The following is a 13,211-nucleotide window of genomic DNA, read 5'->3' on the forward strand; positions in this document are numbered from 1 at the left end:
CCAAATAAATAAATAAAACCAGGAGGAATCTTACACAAGCTCTCATTTTATAAATGAGAAAACTAAGGGAGAAACAGGGGTGTGGGAATAAGTTTCCGGAGGCCAGTTAGCACCCCAGTGCCCACCTCCTTCACTGCCTGACGCAGGGTTTTAGGGACCCACGAGGATGGCAGAACATGTGTGCTCAGTCACTCAGTCATGTCTGACTCTTTTCGACCCTATGGACTGTAGCCAGCCAGGCTCCTCTAAACATGGGATTCTCCAGGTGAGAATACTAGAAGAGGTTGTCATTTCCTCTTCCAGGAGATCTTCCTGACCCAAGGATTGAACTCACGTCTCCTGTGGTTCCTGCATTGGCAGGCAGGTTCTTTACCACTGCACCAAGGATGGTAGAACAGCTTGCCTAATTGTTTCATCGTGATGGAGCTCACCATGTACAGAGCTCATGAGAAAGGAACTAGAGGTCAAGTGTGATGAGAACACAATTAGTGTGACAAATATTCAAGCATACTATTCGACATCCTCAAGGAAAACTAAATAAATACAATACCAAAAAGCCCTCGAAACCGGTTTAACATTTTTATTTCAGAGATTTCTTTATGGGTCTCCAAGACAGTCTGTTATAATTGTTATTATTATGAAAATGGCAAATCACTATAAACATAGGCCTTAATTTAGTCTCATCATATCTGATAAAGTTGCTTCATTCAGCTATAATTTACTGAGCACCTATCATGTGTCAAGTACACCCTAAGCACTAAGAATATAAAAATGAACAACCACAGTCTCTGTGCTTAAGAAATTCACTGTACAGGAAGAGGTGAAAACGAGCACTACAGAAAGTATATCAAAGACCTAAATATAAGACTGAAAACTATCAAACTCTTAGAAGAAAATATAGGAGGAAGGTTTCAATACAGGACTTGGCAATTACTTCTTGGATATAATACAAAAAGCCAAACAGAAAAAGAAAACAAATTAATCGGACTCCATCAAAATGTAATACTTCTATGCATTAAATGACACGATAAACAGAGTGAAGAGGCAACCCACTGAACGGAGGAAAATATTTACAAATCACGTATCTGATAAGGAATCCAGAAGATATCGAGAACTTCAACAGCTCAATCACAAAACAAAGAACTCGATTCAGAAAAGGGCAATGGGATTGAATAGGCATTTCTCCAAAAATGGCCCACAAATGGCCGATAAGCACAGGAAAAGATGCTCAACATCACTAACTGTCAGGGAAATGCAAATCAAAACCACAGGGAACTACTAGCTCACACCCTTCAGAGTGGCTACTATCAAAACATCAGAAAGCTTAAGTGTTAAAAAAGATGTGGAGAAAGCAGAACTCTTGCACACCGTTGGTGGAATGCAGACCCAAGCCAGTGTGGGAGACGTGTGGGGGCGCCTTCACCAACACTTAAAAATAGGATTTCCGTTTGATTTCACAGTCTCACTCTGGGTACATGCCCAGGAGAGCTGAAAGCAGGGTCCTGAAGAGATGCTTGTACATCCACGCTTATAGTAGAGTGTTTCAAGACAGCCAAAAGGTGAAGGTGAACCAAGTGTCCATCTGCAGATGAACAGATGAATAAAATGTGATATATACATACAATGCAGTACTACTCAACCTCCAGAGAGAAGGAAGTTCTGATACACGCTGCAGTGTGGATGAACTTTTGAGGACGGCGTGCTAAGGGACAGAAGCCAGCCTCCAAAAAAAAAACCAAACACTGTCTGATTCCAGTTCTATGAAGCACTTGGAGTACCTGTCATTTAGAGACAGAAAGCAGAATGGTGGTTCCAAGGGCAGGAGAGGGAGGGAGGGGTGGTACTTGATCCATAGGAGCAGAGTTTCATTTCAGTGAGATGAAAAGAGTTCTGTGGATGGACTGAGCTGATGATAACAAGGCAATGTGACTGTACTTGATGCCAATGAGCCGAACACAAAAATGGTTATGATGATGATTTTTATACTATATGTATCTTACCAAAATTAAAAAAAAAATACAAGCACTGCAATCACTATCAAGAGCAAACTCACCAGGAGGCAATTTAAGCCTCTGGTGCCCCAGCCACACTGCAAGAGGTCAGGCTAGGAGAGGGCCCAAGAGAAACCACTCAAAAGAATGTTAAGACTCCAACCGCTATGGAAACAGTATGGAGATTTCTTTAAAAATTAAAAATAGACCTACCATATAACCCAGCAATCCCACACCGGGACATATGCCCTGGGAAAGCCATAATTTAAAAGATACATGCACCCCAATACTCACAGTAGAACTGGATATCTACCATAGCCAGGACATGGAAGCAACCTAAGTGTCCATCAACATAGGACTGGATAAAGAAGATGTGGTACATACATACAAAGGAATATTTCTCAGCCATAAAAAGGAATGAAAATGGGTCACTTGTAGAGACATGGATGGACCTGGAGAGTGTCATACAAAATGAAGTCAGAAAGAGAAAACACACACACACACACACACACACATATACTTAACACATATATATGAAATCTAGAAAAATGGTATAAACGATCTTATTTGCAAAGCAGAAAGAGAGAGACAGATGTAGAGAACAAATATATTGATACCAAGCAGAAAAGAGAAGGGGGTAGTGGGAGGAATTGGGAGATTAGGATTGACACAAATCCATGATTGATATTATGTATAAAACAGATAACTAATAAGGAGATACTGCATGGCACAGGGAACTCTACTTAATGCACTGTGGTGACCTAAATGGAAAGGAACTGCAAACAGGAGGGGATATATGTAAATGTATGGCTGACTCATTCGGTTGAACATAGAAACTAACACACATTGTAAAGCAACTCTACCCCAATAAAAATTAATTTAAGAAAAAGAAGGTTAAGACTCTCTGAAAGTGCTGAACACTGAGGGGGAGGGGGGATAGTCCATGGTCTGCTGCAGAGTCCTGCCAAGTCTTCCTTGCAGACAGTAAGCCTCACCAGAGGTTTATAAAACCAACCATGTGAAATTTTTCCATTAACAGTCAGAAATCATTTCAAGTGTCATCACCACAGAAGAGACATAGTAAGACAAACTAAAAAGTTCCAAATCATTAACTTTTGCTTTTGAGTGTTAAGAGGTTTTTGTGTCCTCAGATGGGGACAACAGGTCCTGAGGAGATCTCTAGTTCTTTTATTTTAGAAGCTTGCTGGTAAGGACTTACCGGTCCTTTCTAAGAGGTCCTCTAGGCTGTTGCTTCTCCTTCAGAAGGGAATTTCTCCTGGAGGGCCACAGTCCCGGAGAGACGAGACCAACAGGATGTGGGACACCAGCATCTCTACTGGTGTAGAGATGGGAAAAAAAGAAAGACAAATTACCCGAGGCAAAGCTGAAATGGCTTCCCTGAAGAGTCAACATTTATAAACTTCATGCAACTTCACAGGTGCCCTAGAAAAGCCACACCTCTATCCACAGTGGTTACTAAGCTCCCTTTCATCTCTTGTTTGGGCTGACTGCTGTGCTGAGATGGGGACATAGAGAAATAAGATGTGACCCCCGCCTCCAACAACTTGATATCCTCATGAGTGAAAAGTGAAAGTCGCTCAGTCGTGCCCGACTCTTTGCAACCCCATGGACTGTAGCCTGCCAGGCTCCTCTGTCCATGTGATTCTCCAAGCAAGAAACACGAGTGTATTGAACAGGGATTGAACCCAGGTCTTCCACATTGCAGGCAGATTCTTTACTGTCTGAGCCACCAGGGGAGTCCTCATGAGTGAGAATGCATTAAGTATGAATTGCACTGTTACCATCCAGGATACACCTTTCCAGATGGCTCAGTGGTAAAGAATCTGCCTGTCAATGTAGGAGATGCAGGAGATGTAGGTTCCATCTCTGGGTCAGGAAGATCCCCTGGAGGAGGAAACGGCAACCCATTCCAGCATTCTTGCCTGGGACATCCCATGGACAGAGGAGCCTGGCAGGCTACAGTTCATGGGGTCACAAAGAGTCAGACACGACTGAGCACACACACACACAACCCAGGATATAGTGGGTTTTTGTCTGCATAAACTAAAGGAAGGATGAGCACCTCTCCTCGTCCCACTGTCAGATGAGAAAGATAAACCTCAGAGAAACAAAAGGTTACTCGAGAAACGAGCACCACGTCCTGCATTTTGATTGCTGAGGTGGCTGTCTCAGATTCTTGTTCCCTAGTACCAAGCGTCCTTCTCCCTAGATGCCCAGTCTCTGTTTGGACTTGGTCAGAGCCCAGAGCTGAGGCTGACAGCACAGGATTCCCTCCCTTCCCCAGCCGGTCAGCCTCCCAGGAAGGAGACACTCCCTGTCCCTTTGGCCACAGAACGCGCAGCCATACCTTTGATTGGAAAGGCCAGCAGCCAGCGAGTGTAAATGGCACACCCATCAGCACCACCATTCAGACAGCGCTGTCTTCACGAATTAAATATGACACATCACAATGATGATTCCGAGGCTCAGACAGACCTCACTGCCTGACAGGCTGGGTCAGCCGCCTTCCCAGCCTGTTTCAGACACCCAAACAAATTAACACATGTTCCGTGGTGATACAAAATTGCATTTCTGTGTGTGAGTGTGCGTTTCAAAGCCTCCGTGCAAGCGCATGATTGTCAATTAAATATTTATCAAACTCCCGCTGACCTATGAGAGGCTCTGACCTACGAGAGGCATCATCCACTGGCTCTCAGAGCATCAGTATCAGCTGTTTTTAAAAGGCAGCTTCTCTTCTTGGTCAGTGGAACCTATTTAAACCTCAGTGAAGAGCCCTCACTATCTTTTGTACTGGATCCATCTACCAGGCTGAATGAGGCTTTTAGAACCAGCAAGAACCAGATGGCCCTCCAAGAGCATTTCTGAATGTTTGGATCTGAGTCATTTGTATGCGGATGTCTTCACAAAACAGCAATCTGGGTAACAGGCTCCAGGCTGAGTCCAGCTTTCCAGACAGCCCATCTTTGCCCACAATTGAGAAGACAAGCACAATATTGTAGGGTACCACAAAAATATTGCAGCGTTTCTTTATATGTGTAGCATCAAATACAGGAAGAGTCCCCATCAGGCTGTCACGACAATGTTAGTTCGCCGCAACAACATCCCTTCCTGATAATTTTTCTTTCTCCCATTGCACCTACGATTTCTCCCCTGGCTCAGGCATAAAGCCAGCTTTGTAAATCAGCCAGCAGAGGGCACCTCAAAACTGGTGCAATAATCCAAATCTCCGCAAATTCAGAGCCGAAAAAGATGTTAGACTAATCAAAATGGGCTCCAGCTTTATGGTGTGCTGGGAGATCCTAGCCAGAAAGAGGAGAGCCGGGGAGGGAAGAGATGGAGCCAGAAATGTATTAGTTGATGGACCTGTTCATCTGAGGAAGAGGAAAGGATTCAGAGAGAGTCCAGTATCAGAAATCCAAGGGGAGGGGTAAACGTAGTTCAAAAGTGGGAAATGATCAAAATGAAGGGGGTCAACCCAGCACTGCAAACTTCTCAGCATTTTCCCTAGAGAAGAGAAAACCTACGTTTTCATAAACACCTGTACGTGGAAATTTATAGAAGCTCTATTTACAGCCACCCCAAACTGGGAGCCATCCGAATGTCCTTCCCCCAGTGAACGGATAAACCAAATGTGGTATATCCATACAGTGCAAAACCACTCAGCAATTTTAAAAGGACAAGTTATTGATATATACAACAACACGTGTGCTATGCATGCTAAGTCGCTTTCAGTCGTGTCCGACTCTTTGCAGCCCCGTGGACTGTAGCCCACCAGGGTCCTCTGTCCATGGGATTCTCCAGGCAAGAATACTGGAGTGGGTTGCCATTCCCTTCTCCAGGGGATCTTCCCAACCCAAGGTTCAAACCACATTTCTTATGTCTCCTGCATTGGCAAGCAGGTTCTTTACCACACGTGCCACCTGGGAAGCCCTACAACAATATGGATGAACCTAAAAGGTATCACATGGAGTGAAAGAAACCATTCTCAAGAAAAAGTTCCATTAGCGTGATTCCATTTGTAAGACATGTTCAACATCTCAGCACTGCCAGGGGCTGGGGGGAGCGGAGGGGATGACTACAAAGGAAACAGCACAAAACAATTTTCTGCAGTTGATATAACTACTCTGTCCTGCTTTGGGTGATGATTACATGAATGTATACATGTGTTAAAATGCATTAAACTGTACAAGCAAGTCAGTTTCACTGTAGGTTAATTAAAAAATAAAAATTTTTTAAGAAAAAAACTGAGCCATAAAAGAAAACCAAAGGGGTAGAACTCAAGGGGCAGGATGAGATGCATAGATAAAGAGTGAAATCTAGGGACCTCCCTGGAGGACCAGTGGTTAAGACTCCAAGCTTCCACTGCAGGGGGTGCAGGTTTTATCCCTGGTAGGGGAGCCAAGATCCTGTGTGCCACACCATGTGGCCAAAAAAAAAAAAAAATCTTTTTTAAAGAGTGAGATCTAGTAATGTCTAGGTCCTTATCTAGAATGTAGGTAAAGTGCAGAGGGCCAGAGCAGAGTTGATTCCCGAGGACAGGCTGCTAGGGATCAGGTTCCCACTGCCGATAGGTTGAGGTGGGGTTTCCGCTGAACAGCAGCAACTCAAGCAGAAGGGAGCAGAGGAGCCAACTGGACCCATAAGGTGCTGACTGAGCACAGAGGCTGCCACTCAATGGTCCTGCAGCCCCAGGGGCTCTGCTCACCCTTAGGAGCCCACATCCATGGCAATGCAGAGCCACCCCAGGTCACTGCCCCACCCCACTCGCTGGTAAGGAGACTCATTGACTGTGGGTAGAGGTTTAGCTGAAAGGGCCAGTGATGGACAAAAGCTAGACAGATCTGATCTAACCCCAATACACAGATAAGAAACCTGACAGAGCAAAGCAACAGGAGTTCCCCAAGATCACACAGCTGCTGAGCATCCCCGGGGGCCCTGGACCCCAGCCCTGGACTCTTTCCCATCACCACTACATGACTCCCTCATCAGTCCTCTAGCCTGGGATGGCATTTCTTCTCATCTGTCCCAGGTAAGTGAGACCAGGTTTTCCATTTAAAAGACAGCAAAACACAGGTGGCTCCATAGCTTTTCATGAAGACATGTGAAAAAACTCACTACCTCCCTGAGCCTCTTGATTTGTTGCTGTTACATTTATTCTTTTTTTCAGATGAAATATTCACTACCTCCTGTGTCTTGAGTTCCCTGTCAGGCTCCTCTGACCCATGCCACTAAATCCAATGATTTCACTGGATGATTAAAAAGACAAAGTTCTTAGCTATCAAATCACCTCATGTCCTAGCCACATTTTTCATTTTCATCAAGTATTGGAGAGCTCAGAAGAGGGATGACTGTCATGGTTCCCTTGGATTGAATGTTATGAGAGAAAAGCTTTGGTGGAAGATTTGGTCAAGGTTACTGGCCCAGCTCTGCTAATAACTGGATGTGAGATTTTAGGTATGACACTTCCTTTCTTGAGACTGAATTTCCTCCTCTATAAAGTGAGCTGGTTAGACTGGAAAATTATTAAGATACTTTCCAGTCCTATAAAGTTATATATCATGTGTAGTCTTTGTGTGTGTGTTTGCCCAGTAGTGCTGGACTCTTTTCAACACCATAGACTGTAGCCAGCCAGGCTCCTCTGTCCATGGATTTCCCAGGCAAGAATACTGCAGTGGGTTGCCATTTCCTCCTCCAGGGGATCTTCCCACCACAGAGATAAATCCACATCTCTTGCGTCTCCTGCATTGGCATGTGGATTCTTTACCAGTGTGCCACCTGGGAAGCCATTTAGCCTTAAGAGTAGATAGCAAATAACTAAACTGATATACAAAAGAATGGACACATTTCAACAATTCAATACATGTTTTTTGTGAGCCTACTGTCTTTTCAGGCTACACATTAGCCGGGAGGTATTTAACAACATATAAGAATGATAACTGGACGTACGATCTCATGGATCAAAACAAGAGTCTAGATTTAAAGGAGCCACTGTTTCATTTGTCCTCATGTGGGTCATTTGTTTAACCTCTCTGAACCTATTCCTTCATCTGTAAACTGTGAATAATAATGGCTCCTTCTAGGAGTGAAAAATAAATGAGAGTATATTACGTTTTATTATTAAGTCATTTATATTACTGTCCTGCCCTCTCGAAACAGCATTTTTCTTTCTTACCCCATACTCTTTTTGCAAGTAACCTCCATTTTTAATCTCCTCATCGCTCGAAATTGAATTTTCTATTAATGCTTTGAGATGCAACTGAAAGTCCATTTTTTTCACAGAGATGTATCTGCCTGCTCCAGCCAACACAAATCTCCCTTGTTTCTGGTTTTCTGTTGCCTTTTGAAAAACACCAATGTGGTGTTTTCTGTTGCCATATGATTGACTTGGGTGTCTGTAGTCTAAATTCTCCTAAACTCTAGCTTGGGCTTCCCTGGTGGCTCAGATGGTAAAGAATCCACTTGCAATGTAGGAGACCTGGGTTCAATCCCTGAGTTGGGAAAATCCTTGCAGGAGGGCATGGCAACCCACTCTAGTATTCTTGCCTGGAGAATCCCCATGGACAGAGGAGCCTGGCAGGCTGCAGTCCAAGGGGTTGAACAGAGTCAGACATGACAGAGCAACTAAGCACACAAACTCCAGCCTACGTTACCAACTGCCTCCAGTGACTTCAAACTCTACATGTTTCAAGTAGAATCCATAATCTTTTCAAAGACCTTGCTTCTCTTCATGGGCTCATTTCAGTTCATAGTTTCTCGGTTGCTTATACGTAAGTATTTGTCATGTTTCGTCTCCATCACAGCCTCCTCCTATCCATCGCATTAATTCCAACTCTCATGCATCTCACAACATCCTTTCTCATCTCCAGTGTCTCAGCCTTCCTGGAGCCTCTCTTGACTAGATTATGCAATAGTGGAGGGAAGAATGTATCAACATCACCCAGCAAGCTTTTCAAAATACCCCTATTAACGTTTCCATCAGCCCATACAGTATCTGAAATTTTAGTTGAAGGAAAAGACAGAAGACTAAGGGAAAAGCTAGGCTTGAGTCTCCTGCAAAAGTTTCCAGGTTATTCTGATACATTGCTCATCAGTGATGAGAATCACTGTTTTAACCTTTCTCCTCCAATCCCTTCCCCCTCTACTCCCCTATACAGTCCATGGAATTCTCCAGGCCAGAATACTGGAGTGGGTAACCTTTCCCTTCACCAGGAGATCTTCCCAACCCAGGGATCGAACCCAGGTCTCCTGCATTGCAGACAGATTCTTTACCAGCTGAGCCACAAGGGAAGCCCTCTCTCCTGCCCAAATTATTTTTCAAAACCTCCAATTATCATCGCTCTGCACTGCCTTTCAGAAACAAGCAAACAAACAAGAGAGTCTTTAGCCTGGCTTTCACGTTCTGGTTCCAGGCTGCTTTCCTGACCGGGATTCCCCCACTCCTTCCATGCCCCATGTGTTCCAACCAAAACAAACTCGACCTTGTTCCTCGAGACTTACCATGCCCTTTCACACCCCAGGTCTCAATTCATGCCGCCTCATTTTCTAGGGATTCTCTTCTGCTCTCACCTCACTATCCTTGCCTGGGAAAATCCCACGTGACTTTCAATGTTCAGACCTATGCCATCTCTTCCACAAAGTCATGACCAATTTTGACCCTCTTCCAGGCAGAATTAGTTCTTCCCTTCTCTGTATCCCATCTCAGTCTATCCACAACGCTCATCCATTGAGTAACAGCTCAGCAAGGCCACCTTTTTGGACTCTCTCTGAAAGGATATAAGTACCTCCTCTGGTCCTCTTAGTAACTGTCTACACCTGTTTTATACTTACACCCTACTCTATTCCATGTGTTGGGGTGAGTGGTGGTTCATAACTTGTTCATCTACTAATACAGACCATGAACTCCTCAAAGATAGACACCATCCTATCCTTCTTTGATCCCCAGCACAAGCAAGAGTATGGAATTTTACCGGGTGCTAAACAAATATTACTTCAGTCGAGATCCAGATTGGAGGGTCCTCCCTGGTGGTCTAACAGCTAAGACTGAGCTCCCAATGCAGGAGGCCCTGGTTCAATCCCTGGTCAGGGAACTATATCCCACAGGCCACAGCTAAGGCTCTGCATGCCACAACTAGGGCCCAGAACAGCCAGATAAATAAAAATATTTAAAAAGAAAAGATCCAGATCGGATATCGTCCCTTCAGTAAGCATTTGCAGGCTCTAAGAAGTAGCAATGCCTTCCTTCTGCCACCACGGCATGCTGCCAATACCACCTTCTATTGTTATTTGCGAGTTCATAGCCTTACCTAAGACAATGAGTGTATCAGGGGTGGGAACCATGTCTTTATCTTTGTCTGACCTCTGACATGTTGTACAGTGCCCAACAAACAGCTCTACCCACCAAGCTTCTGTAATAACTGAACTGGATTTACTGGCATTTCTTTCCAGGTGATAAGCTCTTCAAAGACCCTCACTGCGTCTTTTATTACCCCTCTCACAAGTTCAATATCTCCTCCAGTCCTGGGTTCAGAGCAAACATTCAGCAAAATATCTGTCCACTGACATATTCTTCTTGAATATTCCTGAATAAGTCGAGGCCTGCTTGAGAGGGTAGAGTGTCCCTATTGGTTGTGTTTCCAAGAAAGGAGGAAATCAGTCTTGCAGTGACCATCTCCTAACTCTTTAATTGTCATCCTGTACACATCCTGGTATTTCATCATGGTTCATCATATCACTAGAAAGGTCACATCTGTCACTTTGTAATTCCCAGCTTATTTCCCTGGTCCAGTACCAACCACCTCCCTTCTCTCCAGTTGTCCCAATGTGTTCATCAGAATGGAATGCACCATATTAACTTCAAACCAGGAGTGAAAATAATGCCTACTGGTGTGATAAATTCTATTCCAACAAGGCTGAGGGTGGGATCACTGTTCAATGTATTCATAATACAGAGGCCAACTGGATAATGAAAAACATTCCTTTATCCACAACTGAACATTTTTGGAGTTTTGTTTTTAAAAACTAAAACATCACAATATTTATTGAGGTTTGACAGAAAACAGCAAAATTCTGTAAAGCAATTATCCTTCAATGAAAAATAAATTAAAAAAACAAAAAAATAAACTCAATATCTCATTATTATTAAAACAATGAAGATACTGCATGGTATGTTTTATTTTAGGTAGTAAAAATAACCATGCTTTTAAAAAGCACTAATGTGATAAAAGTTCTCTCTTTCTCTACTGTTTAACACAAACACGGTCCTACAAGTTTATAAATTGCCCAACCATTCTTGAATGCCTAGGCACAACTTAGCTAACACCATCATTCAAAACATTAAGTTAGGAACTGAACAACCAATGAGGAAATAGTTTTTCTGGAAGTTGGGAAGTTATATTATTTGAGTTAAATAAAAAGAACAAACTCAACATTGATCACAGCACATCAACTAAGAGTAGAGATGCCAAGCAAAGCTGCCACCATCATACATCACGATAGCAGAGATGTCAAAAAATTTTAGAGTTTCTTCCAGATAGGTCTACAAATGAAATTACTTGGAAACAAAAAGTAATGACTGTGACATGGGATACTGGTGAACTTTAATCCACATTTTATCACCGTATTTAAACATCCCCAGAGTCATACCTATTTTTAAATTCTATGATCTAGGATAGATAATTTTCTTTCTGCAGTGAGATCATTTGTGTTATTAGCTGCGATGCAGTATTTTAAGACTCCATCAAGAAGAATGAAAGGAAATCAGAAATTGAGGCAACAGTGTAGACTAGCCTTGTAAAATCTGACATTAGAAAAAAGATTGCTCTGGACTTGAATGATTCTGACTGATTATCCATACAACTGAAATTCACTGGTATAAGATGGAGTGATCTTGCATGTCCAAAATGACTAGTCCTAACACAAAAAGGAGAGGTCTTCGTTAAGGTTGCCATGCTGCAGACTTGAGCTGTCATTTCAGATCATTTCTCAGATTTGCAGGAAGTGAAAAGAAATGAATATTTTGAGAAGTTTCAACACTTTTAGCATCATCTACCCTAATGTCCACTGGTCCTACTTTGTTAACACTTCATGTGCAAAGAAAGCTCAAAATTACTCTAGGTGTCTCAAGTGGACCGAACAGTTGATTCTCTCTACCAGGAAATTGGCTCCTGAAACCAACTAAGTGCATCATATTGAAACAACTTTTCCTTTTGATTGTGAGCTTCTTAGCACAGTCCACATCAAGGATCCCACCAACCACCCCAGAGCAGCCACTGAATTCCTCTACCATCTCAAGCATAAACTTGAAAAGTGATACATACTGCCAGAGTCCCTGAACTGAGAAGCTAAGGTCTTTGTCTTGTGATTCAGCGCGATGTTGTTTTTTAACCCTGGACAAGCCAAAGCGCTCTTTGGTCCTCAGTGCTTCCTTATGCATATTGTGCGTGTGTGGGGAAGGATTGGGGGCACGGGGGAACAGTACAAAACTCTTCCAAAGTATGGAGATGAATTAGATTCTGACAGGCAAATGACTTGAGCTTTTTGGGAAAAGATTTTGCAGCAGTGACAGTAACCTCTTTCCTCCAAGCGGTGGAAAAATTTTTCTGAGTTCTTGATTTCTGTTTGGTGAGCTGGTTTCATGAGGGTCATGGCACTGGTGATTCCTGTTGGGCTTTTAGTTCTACTTTGCGAGTGGCTGGGGCAAGGATGGGACAAGAAAACCCAAAGCAATGGGGACTAGCAAAAGGGACTGACAGGTAGAGAGGCATTACAAAATTGCTCCCTTTTTGAAGAACGGCTGATCTCAGGTTCCTTTTTAATTTAAATTTTAAATTTATTTTATTGAAGTATATAGTTGATTTCCAATGTTAGGTTAATTTCTGCTGTACAGCAAAGTAATTCAGTTATGCATATGGATATGGGCTTCCCTGGTAGCTCAATGGTAAAAAATCCGCCTGTAATGCAGGAGACGTGGGTTCGAATCCTGGGTCAGGAAGATCCCCTGGAGAAAGCAGAAACCCACTCCAGTATTCTTGCCTGGAAAATCCCATGGACAGAGGAGCCTGGTGAGCTATAGTCCATGGGGTCGCAAAGAGTCAGACATGACTGAGCAACAAACACTTTCATTTTTTTTCCATTTTCATATATATATATATATACATACACATACACATGTATATATACACATACATACACACATAAATA

At 43.1% G+C, this 13,211-nt stretch overlaps 1 long non-coding RNA gene across 2 annotated transcripts in view; it reads right to left on the reverse strand.

The window, feature by feature from the left end:
- LOC104981415 overlaps positions 1-13,211 on the reverse strand; it is a 235,570-nt gene that overhangs the window by 149,633 nt on the left and 72,726 nt on the right. The window contains exon 2 of one of the 2 annotated variants that reach the window (XR_824372.1): positions 3,211-3,324. This is a non-coding gene — a long non-coding RNA (uncharacterized LOC104981415). Of the gene's footprint in view, positions 1-3,210; positions 3,328-13,211 lie in introns of both variants that reach the window. The other variant, XR_824371.1, reaches the window with a different exon arrangement.

The sequence above is a fragment of the Bison bison genome, unplaced genomic scaffold (assembly GCF_000754665.1).
Source record: "Bison bison bison isolate TAMUID 2011002044 unplaced genomic scaffold, Bison_UMD1.0 scf7180017864518, whole genome shotgun sequence".
Taxonomy (NCBI): domain Eukaryota; kingdom Metazoa; phylum Chordata; class Mammalia; order Artiodactyla; family Bovidae; genus Bison; species Bison bison.